Raw genomic sequence first — 20,172 nt, 5'->3', positions numbered from 1 at the left:
TTCACAGGCTATTTCATTTCTGATATAAGTAACCTCTAAAACAAAGGGAAAATGGGGGAAAAATTATCAAAGACCATGTCATAGCAGTTCTTAATGTTTTCCCCTATGGAACATGACACATAATATTTACCTCTCAAAGAAAAGCTGATGTGTTGATTGCTGATGGAGCAAATGTTACAGGAGCCTGTACATTTCAGAATACTAGGTTGTGCTTTGAACAATCAGGAAGCCCTTCCACAAATATGTTTAAATAATGTTAAGGTTATGACTTAAGGTGACAAACGTCAGCAGCATCAAAGTTAACATCTATAATCACCCCCTTCTTAAGTTGTTCAGCTTTAGGAAAAGACACAATTGTGCAAGCAAATGATGGAGTGTCAACTCTACCTTCAAATTCCCCGGATTGTGTCAAGATATATTATAATCCATAAAATGAATAGTGGTGCTGCATTCATGCCCATGATGTAAATCCATATTGAGAGATATAAATGCCTCCTATTCAACCAAAATATAAAAAGTTAAATTGGTAAATACTTACTCAAACATTATTTAGATTTATCCCATCCCGAACCTTATTAAAACCCATTAAATTCCAGAGTGAACAGATTTGACATTCAGCAAATCAATTGCTGTCAGAGCAGCTGACTTGACCAGATATTAAAATATTTTAAGCTTTGTTGGCACCGTGTCTTCAGAGAAGAAATGTAGTGAGGCATTCCAAGAGCTGGTAATGTAAGGCCAGAAATGGTTGACTGTATTCAATGTACATTATACTAAATGAGCATCGTCTCATAGTCTTGTAAATAAATATTTTAACTTCAAAAATAGTTTATAGATAAATGGAGTCCCTCTATTTTACATAATCCTCCAGTGGAATCCCTTAGAGTCTTCCCTTATACATTTGTCACTATTTATTTTGATTGTTGGTTTATTTCTCCTTCACTAGAGTAGAATACCTAAAAACAGAAAATATATTGTGTTCATTTTTGCACCCCCAATCCTTAGCACTGCCTGGAACACAGGAGGTACCAAATTAAAGCTAGTCAAGTGAATGAAAGAAGGTATACATGCATGAATATTGAGGCAGCCCTTGGTAAATAAGATTCTGAGGAAGCAGAAATTTGCTTCAACATTTGTCCACGAGTCCTTTTCTTCAGGATACCTTCTAAATCCCCTTAGAAGCATATTTCCTGTATACTCTTCTCTTTTTTTTCTCGTCTAAAACCTACTTTCAGAAAAGTATCTGAAACCCACAAATATTAAGATATGAAGTATAAAGAATCTTCAAAAGTATTGTCTTTTTTCAGGAGAATTTATATTCTAACCAAGATTCAGCTCTTAAACTAAGATTGATTGTTAACTTGAGGATTTTAGGCATTCCTTTTATGTGAAGAAGAATTTTTAAGGTGAGGGTAACATTTTGGTTTCCCTTAATAGATAGAATATCTCAGATTTTTCCCAAACCACTCCTGTTTTGTGCCAAGGGAGGAGGTGGTATTGACTCTGCACTTCAGGATTACGGAGCAACAGATTATACCAGGAATTAAAACACAGGCCCTAGAATAGAAATGTGGCTTTGCTAAGGAAAAATTCCATGGTCTAATTCTCATTAAAATGAAATTTTTCGGTTGAGTCAATAAGAAGAGAAACATCTAGATTGCTACATCTGGGTAGAGCCCTTTCAACCTGTATTGCCATTTCCTGTGTGAAGCAAAATTTTCTACTGAAATTAGAAACAAGCAAGAGCTTTTATTTTTTACTGTTCAAAAAATGCTAAAACTTTCAATTCATGTCATAACAACCCCAGAGAAATGGGGTCGATGGAATCAGATCATTTGGAAGAGAAGCACAATAATTACTTGAATAAAAGTCACCATTTGTGAATCTACCCAACTTGCCCAAAATAAAATGATTACTTCTGAAAGTAAGTTACATATAAACTAACATTTATCTTAACCCTTATCCCAATTGTTATCCTTATTTTTATTTAGAATCATTAAGCCAGTTCTTTAGAATATTCTGTATCATTACTTCCAAATAATTTAGGTTGCACTACTTAATGATTCACATATACTTGAGATAGAATAGGTTGATGTTTACCTGTTTATTACGCAAAAAATCTTCAAAGAAAACACTTGCAAAATTCCAGGGACATTTTTAAACATTCTTAATTACTTTTAGAAGTATCTGTTTTTCTTCACCAAAGTGGTATTCTAACTATAAAACCTTCATCTCTAATCATTAACTCAGATCCTGTAAGCAATTCCACCAAGAATCATTTATTATCCTCAGTAATATATAACAATGCTATTTTAAATGATATCAAAGTTGACCACAATTTTATTTCTCACTAATTTAAACATGCCTCTCCTTTTCTTTTCCTCTTCCTACCCCTCCCTTCAACCACCACCTTTGCCCCACAGTAATACATGTCTATAGGCATATTGAAAATATAACCATATAAATAAGAACTTTTGAGAATTTGCAATTCAGGAAACATGGTAGAACCCCGGACTTATTATCACTTGTTAGTTGATTTGCTTAAATACAAAATATGATAATAAACAGATAAACATATAAAATTGATACACTTTTGTAAGAGCTATGGAAAAATTATTATTTATGGTTTATATTACATATAATATATAAGCCTACAGATCTTAATTCAGATGCAGATGCAGGTAGAAAGTCTACCTTTAATCCAGTTTATATGGAAATGCCCTCATCGGGCCTTTCTAGAAGAAAGTAGGAGGCCACTCATGAGAACTACTCAGTCTGGCTCTCCCTCAACATGTTAAGTCAGCAGCTTAATAGGGGGCATTTAATCAGCTTAATAATTCCCTCTTATTGTTCCTTCCCAAATCTAATTTAAGGGAAAGAGAGACTTTAATCTCAAAAGGTAAATACTTAACTTAAAAAATGGTACAGAAAGAAAGAAAAGATAGTTTGATACGTGGCATTTTCTTACATGAAAAAATAACATTCAAACTAATAATGTGTGTCTATATATTTTTAAGATCCATAGCAAAATAGAAACATTCTCAAGCAAGGAAATTTGAGAGTTTACACCAACAGACTCTCCTGAAAAGATATTATAAGGATGTATTTCAGGAAGAAATTAAATTATTCCAGAAGACATGTCTGAACTGTTAGAAGAAAAGATTAGTGAAGAAGCTAAACTTATGGCTAAATCTAAAGAAACTGTGTAAAACAATGAGAAATTTGTGGAGCGTAAATCTAGACGCAGATAAAATCTTGGTCAAAAACAGTATATAAGTGGGTAAGGGAGTAAACAAAGTTAAAAAAAATTTCCAAGGTCTTCAAAAATTATGAAGGGATGTAAAGACTTTAGATTGTATTAAATGAAATACACATGTTAAAATTTCTAGGCCACTGTGTTGTCACATGGTCACCATTAGCTGGAAGGTGCCACAGGGAAAGAGGTTAGGAGCGGGGTTGGATCAGCCAGCCAATAAGATGTCTCTTTTATCACACCCTGCTTTTCCTCCACAGCAGTGAGCATTCCACTCTTTAAAAAGTTTTATTTTATTTTATTTTTGCTGAGGATAGAAAGTGTGCAACCAGAAGATAGAAATCCTAAGAAATATACTGGATAGAAGGAGAGTAGAGATACATTTCTCAGGGTTGAAAAGTAAACTTAAGAGTCTTAAAGACAAGGAGGTCTATGCATTTGCTTAAAAACCAAACATCAACAGCAAACAGGAATACAAGTGATGTATTCTGGAAGGAATGTTAGCTATTGAGAAAATTATTTATTTGTCTATTCACAGAATGCCACACATCTAGATGCTTCCACTTGGAAGAACAGCAACAGATCATTTTAATAAACATGGACATTTGAATAGTGTTTTTGCTGTCCATAGATGAGAGCCTAAGTAATTTTGCTACCAGCAGAGAACAATGTACTTTGAGAAACATATATGTGCACCTGTAAGTTCCTGTTAATGCACAGTTCTTTCAAAAATAAATTTGAGGATGAGCCATTTGAATGTTTCATAGCTAGGAGGGAAAAAATGACTTTTGTAGTAACAAAAATACAGTGAAAAAACTGTCAATTATAAACAAGTAATAAAGATAAAGAAATGAAGACATCACTACCAAAACCAGAAAAATAAGCCTCAAAGACCAGAAAGCACTTTCTGTCCAAAATGAAATGTCCAGTATTTTCATACAGTTTGCATTCATCATGTATTTCCAGTTTAACCTATTTAAGCCCCTTCCCATTGCTACTGATGTTCATGGATCGCTTTCTGTCTCTCTCTCTCTCTTTCAGTTCTACTATTTCTTATCATGTATATCTGCCTCAATGAGTTTTAAAGGCTAAACTGTGTGCTTAGAATTCAGGTGTTTTTCTTAGCAGATTATTTCAAGCTGAAGCTGGTCCTTTCACATACTGTTGAATTCCAAATGTCCCCCTAAAACATAACCATGAAAGCAATTTCTTTCCTAGCCTCATCAACACTTCAGATAGTTAATAGCTGCAGGCACATGTTATAAAAGAAGTTGCTGAAGAAGGGAACGTGAAGCGAATTTGGCATAGAGTCATGGATGGTACTAAACACATGGATGAAGTTATTTACTTAAGATTTTTCTTGTCGGCCTGATTTGGCTATATTTTCAAAATTGACACATACTAGGCTGTAGACTTCTATTTTCACTAGCTGAGAAACAGAATGATTGCAGACTTTTGCATGTTATGCATTTTTAAATATCACCAAGTTAAACTTAGATTTTGATTCTGTGCCCAGGACCAAGTGGAAAAATCTCCATCTTCAATAGTTCCTATTATCTTTTAGTCACAGGGCCACATACTGTATTTCTTCTATGAGTAAAACTCCCACTTGGAATTCCAAGCATTGCATAACCAGCGGAGTGTTCATATTATATGTAACTCAGTTGACTTTCATATCTGAAACAGACATTTTATCTGCATGATATTCTTTTTAGCAGTTAAAACTCTTAAAATCATGGTTCAGAATGGAGCCAACATTTAATTCATCCAATAAATATTTATTAAACACCTACTTCTACTACTAGTATCACAACCATGACTACCACTTTACATAGTTCTTTACTGCTTTAAATTGCTTTTACAAACCTCATCTCATTTAACTACCATGTGAAATTGTCCACTATATTGAAGGAGCTTAGAGTCCCATAAAGCAAATTAAATCAGTTGCCAGAAAAACCAACCTTTAAAGTCGTTGTCTATCGTGAGCTAAATGGTACTGGCTAATGTAGTATTTTAGATGGTTTTGGGGAACTGACAAGTGATCTTAGGTAAACAGTTCATCTTCACAAATGTACATTTATTTTTTATTGTATTCTTTTTTATTCCAATATAATACTTTTTTGAGAACTAAGGAACTTCACATAAAAATATAATTAAAAAAAATGCCACCTATATGAATGACATTTCTTGAAGAACGTCATATTTAAAATATGACCTATGTTTAAAATGTTACCTGCCTGTGTTATGAGCTAAATTTGGCCCATGGGCCTTAGTTAGGTTTGCCAAACCCTGTACTAAAGCAGTAGTTCTAAAAGTTTGGCTGGAGAACATCGATTGCTATAGAAGTCCCAGACTGGTCTTCATGGCTTGAATAATACAACTGCTGTGTTTGAAGGAACCTCAGCAACTTACCTGATTTACTCTCCAAACATGATTCAATTTCTCTTTATATCTTTAACATGTATTTTACAATGTGGAGATCTGTAAATTTGTTTGGATTTCATGAGTTTATAATATTTTGCTCACGACCTGTACTGTTGTCTCTTCAAAAATCTTTACTGTCCTTAATCAAAGACGGTTTCTTGCCAGGGGAAGTTAGAAGTAGACATGATAAGAAGTAAAAGGCAAAGAGTAAGTTTAAAATATTAATTTTGTTTTCTATGATACAGCAAGCATTCATAAACCTTAAAAATTAGCATTAGCCAGTAATCAAGCAAATGTTGTTAGTTTCAAACACAAGAGGGAGGAGGTTGCCTAACCACAGGGCTTGACCATTTAAAACCTGAGCTCTATCATTTCTCTGGTAAAATGAGTTGGAGACTCTCAGTTTTCCCTTGGTAACTATTTGTCTTTCATATCTCAATCATGAGAACATAAGTGAGCATTTTTACTTCATCTGGTGTTGAAAATTTTGTATGATGCAGGATTTAAAGTTTTGCATCCTAATTCTTAAAAGTCTTATTTCAAACCACATTGTATTAAGTGTGTTTCACTTAAAATAAGAAAACTATTATATAGCTTAGCTTGGATTATTTTTTCCTAAATCCACCCAATTGTTTGTGACTTTCTTTGGGAATGACTTGCTAATCTTACCCCAGTCCCATTTGTGAGCCGTCACTTTACAATGAACATTGACTACTGGACGCTTATCCTTTCCAAGATATATTTTTCAGGGTTTTTTTCCTATATAACATAAAACAGTAAAGCATTCATTAATCATTATTAAATCCATTCTTCTTTTTCTCTTTATTGAATTTAAAAGGCAAATCAGCTAGTCTTTTTTTTCTTTTTGGCATGCATCAGCAAAAGTATGTTATTATGAGGTATTCTAAAATAATATATCTTCATAAAACAATATAGGTGGAGGTTTAAAGAGAAATAAGGAAAGAAATTGGAACCATCTGGAAACCAAAGTAGAGAAAAGTTTTTGCTAATGGTTGTCATGTACACATTACAAAAATAACATTGTATGGCTTTCTGAGTGGATGGGAAAACACAGAGCTATCAAAAAGTTTAGAAAGAAGACAGTTCTGGAGTGTAGCAATTGAACGAATAAAATTATTCATAAGACCTGTACTTAGAAGGAGAGTGGAGATTCACACTTCTTGGGTCAGTAGGGAATTAAACATATCTCAGAGATGATTTGCTCGATCATGAGAATGGAAATCCAACTGTGTTCAAGGGAAGATGGGAGGGGATCAGCTATTTCTTTATTGGCAGAGGTGAATGGGGAGAGCACCTTTTACTGATTTGCTCCTAAATCAGCATGATGAATTGGAAAAGAGTAGAGATTTCATGAAAGAAAAAAAAAAAGTATGAATACATGCCTTAGAGATAAGAGGGGAAATGGGAAAAAAAGAACGGAATGAAGGAAGGAGGAAGGAAAGAGGGAGGATAGGAAAACTCTCCAGAAACAAGCTGAACTCCCTCACATGTCCATGTTACATACAAGAAGCAATGTTATTGAAATCCCATTTCAAGAGATGTTATTTAAGTATTAATACATAAATTATAAATCAATTTTAGGAGGGTTATCCATCCAGTATAAACATTTTTCAGGCTTTTCTTCTTTTTGTCATTTCATCACTAAGTAATCACGCAGACAGGGAGTATGTCTTTAAAGGAGATTAGTAAAGGTGGTCTGATCAATTATTTTTAAGCCAAACTAAATAGGCATGCTCTAATTTTGCGTATTTCAGCATAATGTTGACCAGCATGATAGAATACTTATTTAAGCAGGTATATCAATCTCAGAGATCTATATGTATAGTTACCTTGAAGTCAATTGAAAACAGAATATTCCTTATTAATTTTGCCTGCTCGGCTGCTGTATGTAGTCAATGGGACTCTTAAGGTTGTATTTAGAATGAATCAACTGCTTGCTGGCCCTGGGCCTCCTTGAGTCATGTGAAGTAGGTTTCTGATTCCTTTATGTTCAGGCACAGCCAGGGAGACAAGAGTGCTACTGTCTTCTGCTGGTGTACAGGGTTACCTCAGGCTATGCAGGAAAAATGCTTTTTTCTTATTTTTAGACCTGAATCAGTCTCTGCCACAAAATGTATTCTTGTGAATACAGATAGTACTTTGTTGTCGTGTTCATGGGAAGGCGCTGGACTAACCTGTTTGGACGCAGCTGCAGGCCACCTGTAGAGAAAGTCAAATTAGGGAGAGACCCCACTGTTCCTTGCATTAATGCTTTTTGTATTGTTGTTTGACTTTTCCCCCCTCTGTCTATGTATCTTTTTCAACTAGGGAGATCGGGAGCACATTTTAAGGCCTTCTGTCCCTTTAAGGCATCTAGTGATTGAAAGGACTCTAAGATTTGAAAGGCTGTAAAAACTCCCCAGTTACCAATGAATGATGGCAATACAAAGAATTTTAAAGCTGTTGAAGTTGAAGTAGTCTTCTTACAGATTTAGTTTGTTTGGTGAACTTCCAGCTCTTGCAGAGTACTGTTCAAATATTCCCACCTATCTCTGCTGCTTCTCCTTGTGAGGATTTCTCATGTTCTCGGTGGAAAAGCAGTCATCGATATTAGCAGTTAACTTTACTGTAGATAAGGAGAAAAAAGAAAGAAATTCTCAAAGAAAAAGGATAAACTCCCCTTCTTCATTTCCTCATCTACCAATTTGAAGCTTTAAAAAAGAAGCCCATAAATGAAATATCTACATTAGCCACAAATATTAAAGGAGGGAAATGCACAAATAAAACTTGTTTCTGGAAAGCTTGATTTTGGCTGAAAATCAAAAACTATTTCCTGACAATGAGATCCATTAGACTACAAAATAATTTCTCAAAGTAGTGGTTGCATTGCTTATAAGATTTAAAATTTAAGGTTAAACTGAAGACAGCAGGTTCAAATGCAGAGTTTTATTCTGGCGGTTGGAAGGACCAATTCTTCTGAGCCTAGTTGTTTCTCTTGTTTTTGTTTGTTTGATTGAAAATTCAGATCCAAATACAGGATTGGAATTTTCCACACCCTCTGTTACGAATCCTTGCAAGCAGTTTTGGGAAACTGGGATGGAATCTCACATAGAGACCTGGTTTTGTCTGTGTTTCTACATTGTTCTTCAAACATCTGAAGCAGAAGAGTCATCACAGTTATCATTTAGAGAATTCTCTCTGCTCGACTTCCCAATATTTATCGAATTTAAACATCATACAGTTACAAAAACTTTCGATCATCAGTATTTTGCCCATTTTGGGCCTTTTGCCTGTTTGTATAAACAAAATACCCCTTCAGAGAAAGTATTGTATGTAGGTAGCTACTGAGATATTCCCTAATTCCTCTAGATAAAGCTTTAGTATTTTAGTCCTGATGACCATGATTTGATACATGCAAGTTATACTCCTACTAAAACTAAATAATATAGAACAGAATTTGCTGCAACTAAATAGTGACATTCAGACAACTTTAAATCTCAAATACATGTTCTGTGCTTTTTCCTAAATGTCCTACTCTCTTGAGCATTTCTATTCTGGTGAAGAAAAGACTGGAGTAGTAATGCCTTATATAGCATAATATTTTGCAGTTTCATAGGTTGCTTCTGCATATACTTCCTTTAATAGATCCTCACGACAACCCAACAATTGATGCTAAGAGATTAAGGGACAGAGCAGAGACTTGAAGTAAGGAGTTCTGACTCTCAGCTCCTTCCTGCTTTGCTCCATGGCTGAACTCTCACATGAAAAGCATTTTCCATTTGGTGTTCTCTTTCACTGGGACTAGCACATAATTAGCACTTTGAACTGTATATCCAGGTAAAGACATAGTCCTAAGGGAAGAATGTAAAAAGTACCTAACTGCACAGAAACAAGGCACTCGAAGAAGTGTGAGACATAGCACCTCATGTCAAGGTGCTTGAAACCCACGGTTGAAAATAGGACAGGTCCCAGGAAAAAAGCATAAATGATCCCCAAGTAACAGTTATGCCAACATATACTACTATGAAGCAGATTCAGGGCACTTAATGTAAAGACACTTTCCTCTTCCAGGATAAAGAGATGAAATTAATTGACCACAGGGAGCTAATTGAGACCTACCTTAAAACCATTCATCTGTGACTTTCAAACTACCTGTGTTTTGAATTTGAAATGGTTTTACTATTTTTATCCCTGAATGCTTTCTTCATAGTTCAACCTAGATATGGTTTAACTATTCAAATGGAAAGCTGATTTAAATAGCAGCAACGGTGCCATAATGGTGCAGCAAAAAGAGTGTTTGACTCAAAGACTTGGTCCAAATCCTGTTCTCCTGTTCACAGTGTTTACAGTGTTCTTTTACTGCCCTCTAAAATGCAGAGAATGCCAATAATAACTTTTTCCCGGATTGTTGTATTTAGTGAGATGCTGAATGTGAGTGTGTTTTATCTGTGATGCATGATACCAACATAATCTGTTATTTTGCTTCAATTAGTTTAGTAGCTTAGTGAAAATAATTTCTTAAATTATTCAGATAACTACCCCTTTAACACCCCAATTTGATCTCTGTGTGTGCTCAGTCCATGTCAGGGTAATTAGCAGTGAAATAGAAAAGACATTTGTAATTTATAACAGTCCTTGGACTCCTGTGTATGGACAGCCTCTATTTTTTTGTCAGCTTGTTTATGAGACATTCATATCCAAACTTAAAGCCTACTCTGTAAAGAAGTTTCAATGCCAGAAATCCCATATGGTTTTGATGTAAGTAAAAGGTGTACATTTCCCTCAGGGTCAAGTCTAAAAATTGGACCACTGCAGGCTCTGACCACATGTGTAAGAGTCCACAGGACCTGTGATCTCACCTGCTACAATCATAAGCCATTATTTACTCCACTTGCCCCTTTTGAATAGGTATGATCCTAGCCAAACACAGTGGATGAGAAGGTTAATAATACTAGGAAAATCATTACAGATGAAAATGCTACATTATTTGAGTTTTGACATAATGCAACAGAATTCCAACTTTTTGCATAATTCAAATCCATCAACGTGGAGGAGTCCTTGAAATTACTTTCTTCTCCCAAATGAAATGTCCTTTTTAGTTTTGATTTTTGCAAAATTTGGAAAATGGTTATTTTACACATCATAAACAATTACTACAGATACCCTTCAATCACACTGCTCTGACCTGGGAGGAGAATTAGCACTAAAATTCTACTATGTTTCAAAATTCTACCCTGTGGGTCAGAGTTTAAGGCCACTCAAAGAGAGACTAGAGAGTCTTAGCAGAGACCTCCAGATCTCACCTCTTTCATTAGAACTTTTCAAAACACTTGTGTTTGAACTCTGAATATTTGCCAGAGAGACTTTACTTCCTAGAGCAAATATCCTGGTATTTTAGAACCCAGAGATGTCTCATAATTTTGCAAACATCTATGCATTATCAAAAGCCCTGTGAATTACTAGTCATTTAAATATAAGTTATCTATTTTTTTCTGATTGCTTTTTCATTTCAATTGCTTCCATTTCCTGTCCTGACCTTAATGTTTCAGAGAAAGGAAGGAATCCCACAAGAGAGTGATCTTTCATTTGTGAACTGCAAAGCTTCCTAGACCCTAATTTGGCAGTGCGTTTACTGCAAAGCCTTGGAATGCTGTTTTGCAGTTTCAAAAGTGATCATACTCAGCTTCCCAGAATTTTTTATGCCTGGAGGATGCCACCAGAACAAGGGCATCCTTGTTAACAGTTGTAATCTCTCAAAAACAAGATAGGATTCGGATATAGATCATCATTTCAGCTCACAAAGCTATGTTTTCCACCCCACTAAAGGATTTCATTTACATCTAAAATGGTTAATACTGATCTCCACTAGAACTCCTAAGTGGAGGAATGCAGCTGCCATGTGCTTAGTGACTTTGGGGTTAGTGAAGAATGACATCACCAAATTTAAGCATATTATCATGCTGACATAGAGGCACCTTGTTTTCTCTTCTGTGGATAGAGCAAGGATTGTGTTCTGAGTCTTGTTTTTTTCCTCCCAAAGAATACCTTTCCACCCCACTTCTTAGCAGCTGCAATATGAAGGGTTGAAAATGTCACTTCAACTAATGATGAATGATGCTTGACCTCTGGACGGGTTACTCTGAATTTTATGCAATGCTAAATTAACATGAAAGATCCCAACTCAAAGGACTTTGGCTGTTACGAATTGCTTGGAGGATAGATTTGTGTAAAGCAGTCAGTAGCTTCAGAGTTTTTTGTAGTTTTGTCCTTGGTGGTGGTAGAGGGGTGGCGGGTGCTCTATAAGCAAGGTAAAAGACAGAGTGTGCGAGCACTTTAATGTGTTTTCTCCTGTGAGATTAATATCTTTTCATACTGGAAATATTGTCAGTAAGCAGAAACAGTCGTGAAAAAAACATTCTCAAAAGGGCAACTGGCCCACATGTCTTTGTTGTTTTTATTTGGATATAATTAATTATGTAAAGCAATGGTTAGTAGAAGATTAACAATTAGTAGATTCTGTCAAGTAGTCACACGGAAATTACTAACTAATTGAACGACTGGTTCTCTGTTGTGTCAGAAAGCAATGCTGAGTGTCATTCTTTTTATCTTTTTACTTTGTTGTTTTCACAGATCCCCTTGTTCTAAGATGTATGTTTCACAGCAGAGTATTAAACAAATAACCCTGGTTGTAATTTCATAACATGCAAAAGGGTTTGAAATAAAAACACCTGTTTTAATTAGCATTATGATTTGTTCACTTAAAAAAAAGTGATAATCCTGATGCAGTTAGCTGACATTTTTAAGCTTTGAATTTCCACCTGTATCTTATATCATGATGTTTCAGGATTGTCATGAGTTAATTATGTTAACTTGGGAAGCATTGCTTGCATTTAGAATGAAAAACTTCAGCTTGAATAGACAGAAAAGCAGATGCTATCTTTCTTGTCAATTGCTTTGTTGTGGGCTGGCTTGCAACTTTTCATGTATTTCTGGATGTAAAGGGAAGTGTAAATCTCTATTTATTTTAAGTTTAACATAAACTACACAATTTCAGTATTCTGTTCTGGCTGTACGTGTCTTGTGTTTCTTTAAATGTGTAGCTTTCCTGCCGCCAAATCCAAAAATCCACGGTCAAATTATCTCTTCTTTAATTCTTAATTTGTTTTGTTGTGCCTAGCCATTATGAAGATTAGAGCATAGTAAAATTTAAGAATAGGACAACTCTACATGGCTCTCTCCTGTTCTTCAGTTAATTTTTCTACCACCTTTTTTGCTTTTGTACATCAGCCTTTTAAATGGTGCAAAACTACACGCAGCATCTGGGCACAACAAGCCATGTTAAGAATGGAGTAGACACTCTAAGTAGGAATTTCCATGCTTTTGTGAGCTTAATGTTCTTTTAACATAGAGAGCAGCTGTGTTTATGTCAATAATTACACATTGAAATAAGTGCATGTACATGTGAGTCTTTATGGGATTAAGGACGTTAGGGATGGCCTTACACAAAAGATTTTTGTCCCTCCCATCTCCACCCAGAAAGATTCTACAATATTCAAAACCAAGTCACACTGTTTTGAGATTCTGAAATATTTCTCTGGGCAATTGGCTCCAAGGTGTCAACGAACAGACTATTGGATTGATATGATTGTAATTTGCTGTTTGCCTCCCTACCCCACATTGGTTCTGCATTCTTCACTACCTTGCTCCCTAACCAGGATCTGACCTATATGCACTATATCACCAAGGTCCCCTTACCAAAAGGCTTCCAACTAGATTGAACCAATAGGAGGCATCTGCAGGAGAGCAGAGGGCAGGAGGAGACAATGCAAGAATGCAGTGATTGTTAATGCCTAATCCCCAAATTAGCATCATAGGCAATAAGTGCTCAGCTTTCAAAGTGAAGTGAGATCAAGGAAAAGTGGATCGCTCTAGGCAGGATTTCTGGAGATGTGAAGGCTTCCTTTGGGCTTTAAAGAATTGGTAGGTTGGGGTAGAAGGAGGGAGTGGCTATGATAGCTTAGGTCCAGAATGAGCAAGAACCAAAGTATGGAGGTTTTAAAGTACAGCTTCTGTTTGGGAGTAGTGAGCACACCAGTTTAACAGGAGCAGATGACAGGGGTCTGAGTGAAGTGGAAAGTTAAGATTGAATGGCAGGTTGTGTCACATAGTAGAGGCCTTGAATGGATGGAATAAGAAATCGTAGTCTTCAAAGTACATTACAAAGGTGTGTTCAGTATATAAATACAATCTGTAAATGATACGTATCGTGGAGGTTTATTCAAGTGCCTTATCACACATTTAAATTAACTTATGGCTGTTCTATCACTTAAAAATAGCTCTGTTCATTAAAGGAAATGTAACCTAGATTTTCAGAAAATTAAAACATAATGTTCCTAAAATCATGTTATACCTTTAACCAGGAGTCACCATTTAGCACTGTCTTCCTAAATATTTTGGACTAAGGTGGAGAGTTATAAATCTAACAGGTTATCTGTACTTGACCAAACAAGATTCCAATTTGACTTCAAACTATCAATTTGTTGTTTGCATAGACATGGCCACTGAACCTGGGAAACACCTATCAGTCCGTGTGTTTCATTTCTCTCAACTTTATATGTATTTTGCCCCATAAACTTTACAACATAGTAATTGTTATTAATCAGTAACACATCAGAGAGCACTGGGTTTGCAGTGATCGGTATTCTTCAGGACAGATGACCTGAATCACAAAGTGTGACTTGTTCCGTGGACTTAAGGCTGCTGCCGCTCCTCTAGAGACCATGGAATTTACCTTGTCAAGCAAGCTGATTTGTGTAGATGCTGATTTTGGGAGATTAACTATTAACACAAGAATCCATGTTGTTGGTTGGAGCTCATAGTCTGGAGCTGTTTGCATATAAACTCATGTAAAAATAATTATATTCTTACTTCCAGGACTTATATTTAAATGGCACTCTTCTCTTCTTGCTCTGTTTCTACATGACCATTTTCCTCCCTTATTATTTTTGGTAGTCTTGCAAAAAAATAGTTTGCAAGTCAGGAAACAATGTTAAAAACTTAGCTGTGACACTAACTTCTTGTATGAACTTGAACAAGTTAATTTCTCTGGTCCTTACATCTTAACATGTTAAGTGAGGATAGTACTACATTCCTTGATTGCTGTGGAAGTTAAGTAAGATCATGTGTGTAAAGTGCCTATCATAGTGACTGGCACATGAAAGGTGCTCGGTTAACGGCTTTTGTTGTCATTACTGTAGTAATCATTGTTATTCAACTTTTACTTCTATGTTGATAATTCTCAAATTGACCTAGTCAATCTTTATCCCCTTTGCTAAGCTTCATATTCAAATATCCCAATGTCTATTGGACATTGCCACCTGAAAATGTCAATAGCATACCCAAACCAAACTCATACTCCCTAGCATCTTCTTGTTGAGAACAAATTGAGTGAACAAAAAATCCTAGGGCTTCCCTGGTGGCGCAGTGGTTGAGAGTCCGCCAGCCGATGCAGGGGACACGGGTTCGTGCCCTGGTCCGGGAAGATCCCACATGCCGCGGAGCGGCTGGGTCCGTGAGCCATGGCCGCTGAGCCTGCGCATCCGGAGCCTGTGCTCCGCAACGGGAGAGGCTACAACAGTGAGAGGCCCGCGTACCACAAAAAAAAAAAAAAAAAAAAAATCCTAGCCACTCTTTCTCAGGTGTCTAATACAAGACAACTATGTCAACACATCAACATCCTTCTAGCTAGAAACAATAGTTTCACTTGATTCTCTTTTCCCTTTACCACCACTGCTTTCATTACATTTTAAGGCCTCACATACTCAGCCTCTTTGCGTTTCTACAAAAACCACTTAGTTTCGGCCTTCATGGTGCCTTGAACTACAGCAATAGCTTCCTAAATAATTTGCGTATTCCTACCTTTTTATTTCTCAAATACTGTGTCCATTAAATACAGTCTGAATGGTATTATCTCCCCACTCAAACTTTTGATGGTTCTCTCTTGTCTAAAGAAGAACATTTAATCTCTCAGCATGGAAGTGAAGGCAGTCGACTTCCAAGCTAAGTTCTCACCACATTTCACAACCCATCTTTGCACTAGCCATAAAGAGGCTGCTTGACAATAATCAAACTTTCTTCCATTTCGTATCTGTTTGCTAGAAACCGTGGCTCTCAGCCTTTAGCATGCATGCATCAGAATCACTGGGAGGACTTGTTAAATCACAGATGGCCAGCTGCACCCCAGAGATTCTGATTCAGTAGGTCCGATATGGTTTGTTAATTTTCACTTCTAACAATGTCCTGTGTGATGCCAGTATGGCTAGTCCTGAGGCCACATTTGTATGACCTAGAACATCCTTCCTTACCCATCTCAGTCCATCAGAATCCTATGAATCCCTTACTGCCATTGCCTTAAAGAAATTTCATCTGTCACCCTAGTCAGAATGAACCAGCTCATACTCTGTGCTAGCATAGGGACTAAGGGTTCTGAAGGCTTGGAGCCAGACTGACTTGACTCTAGCTAAATACCTGAGTGAACTTGGACAAATTACTTAATCTCTGGACCCATCTCCTTATCAGTAAAACTGAACAAATAATAGCACCTATAGCATGTGTTAATGTGAAGGTAAAATAACTTAATACACGTGAAGCACTTAGAATAGTGCCTGAGAAGGGCTCAAAGATATTATGTTTAGTAGTTCATACCTTTAATCTAACACTCCACTTAGCCATGTAATGACATTTGGGGTTTGCAGACCAAAGTCCTTTATTAGATGTTAAGTTCCCTGAAAACAAAGACCACATCTCCATGAATCCCCAGAAACATAGCCCCAGGCTTAGCACTTTACAGAAATCAAGTACAAAAATTTTTAAATTAAATTGAAATTCAGAAAAGATTGCAAAGGGATCTTAAGTAAGTAAAAATCTTCTAAACAATAAATAAACCATCCATTTCTTTTTCCCTCATTATAAAGATGAATAAAGATGAGATCAATTATTAATAATACATTGAAAGTAGGTTTGCCTTTTCCTTTGAATTTTCTAAACTCTGTAATTAAAACGGCTTCAAATTGAAAGATTGTAAAGAAGGAATTAATCTTATTGGTAAGTAAAAAGCAAATCCCATGATTGATGATAGGTATGACCTGTTAGCAATAGTTACACTTTTATACTTTCTTTTCTTACAATCGGCGTGTGGAGACCAGCATAATCCAATTAATTATAATTCCCTTTTGTAGAGTCGGTAAAGCAGCGCGTGATACTGAAACACCATTGAAGTCTTACGTCTGGTCATATAATCCAAACGGATTCTCACTTTCCAACCACCAGCAGATCTTTATAAACTTCAGGAAAATAGAATATTTTGACTTCCTCAAACTTATGATAAATGTGATACACAGTAATTGTCTCTGAACTTTAATCCTTTGTACATGCCTAACCATCAGTTCTCTAGACGTCTTTCTCCGCTGTGCAATGGTTTCATGAATACACCTGAGTTTTTCTCTCTTATTTCCTGACTTCCTTTAAAATATTGTTTTTCCACAGTAAATATGCAGTATTTTAACACAACAGAGCCTCTCAGCTGAGCTCCTTGCTCCTGGTACCTCTTGGACCCACCACCTCTCGTCCATATACTCATTCTGATCCATCCTGCTCACTCCTGCCAATGCACAGGAACAATTATAACAATATGCTGAATTAAAAGTTACGTGAATGTGGTCTCTCTCACACGCACAAAATATCTCATTGTACAAATTTAATGCCTTTTCCATCTTAACTAAGCACTCACCAAGCACCGTGGCCGCAAGTTCGGCAGTTTGAGGTACAACAGTAAGACTAGCATGAATTTATTTTTCCTTTTTCACAATTTCACGAATAGAAGGTCCATTCTTACCACAGGCCTTAGTAACTTCAGCATACAACTCTTTGTCTTTCCTTATTAAGTCTAGAACTTTTACCTTTTCACTTAGAGGGAGCACTTTATGGCTTCTCTTTGGCATATCCGAATTGCCAACATCACCACTCTTGTGCTTTGGGGCCAGTATTAAGTAAAATAAGGGTGACTTGAAGACAAGCACTGTGATATCGTGACAGTCAATCTGATAATCGAGATGGCTACTAGTTGACTAACGGAGGCTACGCTAGACAAAGGGAAGATTCAGGTCCTGGGGGGACCAAGCAGCACTGGGTGAGGTTTCATCAAGCTACTCAGAATGACTGGTAACTTAAAATTTATGAACTATTTCTCTCTAAAATTTATCACTTGGTATTTTCAGACTGTGGTTGACTGCAGGTAGCTGCGGAAAGCGGGAACCAAAGATGAAAGGAGACTGCTGTAGTTAAATTATTTAGGGTATGCCCCAGGAGTCATGGGATTACCAGGCTAGGATGAGTAACATAGCTAACAGGATCTGAAATGAAGCAGATTGTAGGCCAGCGTTAAGATTGGCAGCATAGACATGGGTGACATCAGGAACCAGAGGCAGAGACCCAGGAGTTAGTGCCACAGATTTGTTTCATGTTAGATTGGAAGAGAAGAAGAGCAAGGAGAAGAGCACCTGGCCGAAGAAGCCTGTATCTTTCCATTTACATCACTCCTCCATTTACATCACTCCTCCATTTACAGCTTCCTCCACTGACTTTCTTGTGTGAGAACATGTGTGGTGAAGTTAGCCTAAGTACATCTCTGCTCTACAGAGAGGGGAGAGGCTCATATGGGCCAGAACTGCCTAGGCTGCTGGGAAATGTGTTTACTACTAACAGGTCACCTGAGACCATAGCAAATGATGTCTTCCTATTTTTCTACAAGAGGAGCTGTAGATAACTCTCAGACTTGGAAGTTTATATAGTTATCATCATCATCATCGTCTTTATTTAAAAGGTACTTATTAAGCAACTAATTGAGCGTGTCTGTGTACTAATGAAGCAAATATAAATTAAAGGGGGCAAAAAAATTTAAATAAATAAATAAAATTAAAAAAATAAAATTAAAGGGGGTAGCTCCTTCCCTAGAGACAGCACAATCCTAGTAGTGATGTTAGAGAACTTAAGAACTGTCAGACTTTAAGAGATTATATACCATTTTTTAGATATATTTCGATCCTCATTTATAACTGCCTTCCCACCCATACCTCTTGCACTTAGCACATCTGACATCTTATAGGTGTTTTATTTTTTAATGAGTGAATATATTAATTTATTTGATTGATGGGTTTGTTTCACTTTACACTATAAATGTATTGCTGAAATTGACATAATTGATGGAATTCCATTCATTCATTTCATTTTCAGCATGCTCAATCCTTTTTCTTTTATTTGACTTTGTTCCTATTTATATTTTTATTTCATCAGAAGACAGTCATTGTTATTGGGTTTATTTTTTGTTTGTAGTTACAGTTGACCCTTGAGCAATTCAAGGAGTAGGTGTGGCAGACCCTCCATGCAGTTGAAAATCGGACTATAATTTATAATCCACCCTCCATATATGCAGTTCCTCTGTAACTGCGGTTCTGCATCCGCTGATTCAACCAACCACGGGTCGTGTAGCACTGTAGTATTTACTACTGAAAAAAATTTGTGTATAAGTAAACCCTTGCAGTTCAAACCCAGGTTGTTTAAGGATCAACTGTATTATTGTTATATATTTATTAAACATCAATTGTGTTAAATATTCAGACTTTTCTTTATCAGAAGTTACATCTCTCACAAGTCTCTCTTATGTTTAACAAAGACTTTATATACATTTTTAGTCTGTTTCTTTCCTCATTTTACTCTTTGTTATGTATTTTTTCAACTATACAGTCAAAGGCACAATTTATTCATGGGCATCTGAGAAGAGTTACAGGCAGTAATGAATATATATTCCCAATCAACCATAGTTTCTCAAATATTGTGATGGTAACATAAATTGGTTCACTGGCTATGAGGATAACTTGGCAAGGTCTATCAATAGTTTAAAATATACACACAACTTTTTACCTAGAAATTCCAGGTCTAGGAATTTGTTCTACTCACACAGATACATACTGAGATATAAATGATCTAAGTGCAAGATTGTTCACATTAGCACTATGAAAAATATTTGACATTTGGAAACTGGTTAGTTATTGTACACCCATTAAAGTAAATATGCAGCTGTAAAAAAAAGAAAGAGAATACTCTCTGTGTCCCAATTTTGAATAATCTCTATGATATACAGTCAAGTGAAAAGAATCAAATGCAGAACAGTGCATAGATATCACTGTTAGTGTTTTGGGTTTTTTTTTAACGCCTTTATTGGAGTATAATTGCTTTACAATGGTGGGTCAGTTTCTGCTGTATAACAAAGTGAATCAGCTATATGTATACATATCCCCATATCCCCTCCCTCTTGCATCTCCCTCACACCCTCCCTATCCCACCCCTCTAGGTGGTCACAAAGCAACGAGCCGATCTCCCTGTGCTATGCGGCTGCTTCCCACTAGCTAGCTATTTTACGTTTGGTAGAGTATATATGT

General features: G+C 36.3%; 1 protein-coding gene across 1 annotated transcript in view; it reads left to right on the top strand.

The window, feature by feature from the left end:
* Positions 1 to 20,172, top strand: part of ARHGAP15 (Rho GTPase activating protein 15) — a 604,198-nt gene that overhangs the window by 447,201 nt on the left and 136,825 nt on the right. The window lies entirely within an intron of this gene.

The sequence above is a fragment of the Monodon monoceros genome, unplaced genomic scaffold (assembly GCF_005190385.1).
Source record: "Monodon monoceros isolate NGI ecotype Baffin Bay Population unplaced genomic scaffold, NGI_Narwhal_1 Super_Scaffold_16, whole genome shotgun sequence".
Classification (NCBI taxonomy): Eukaryota; Metazoa; Chordata; class Mammalia; order Artiodactyla; family Monodontidae; genus Monodon; species Monodon monoceros.
Note: the sequence above shows the minus strand (reverse complement) of the source record. Positions and strands in the feature narration are given on the sequence as shown.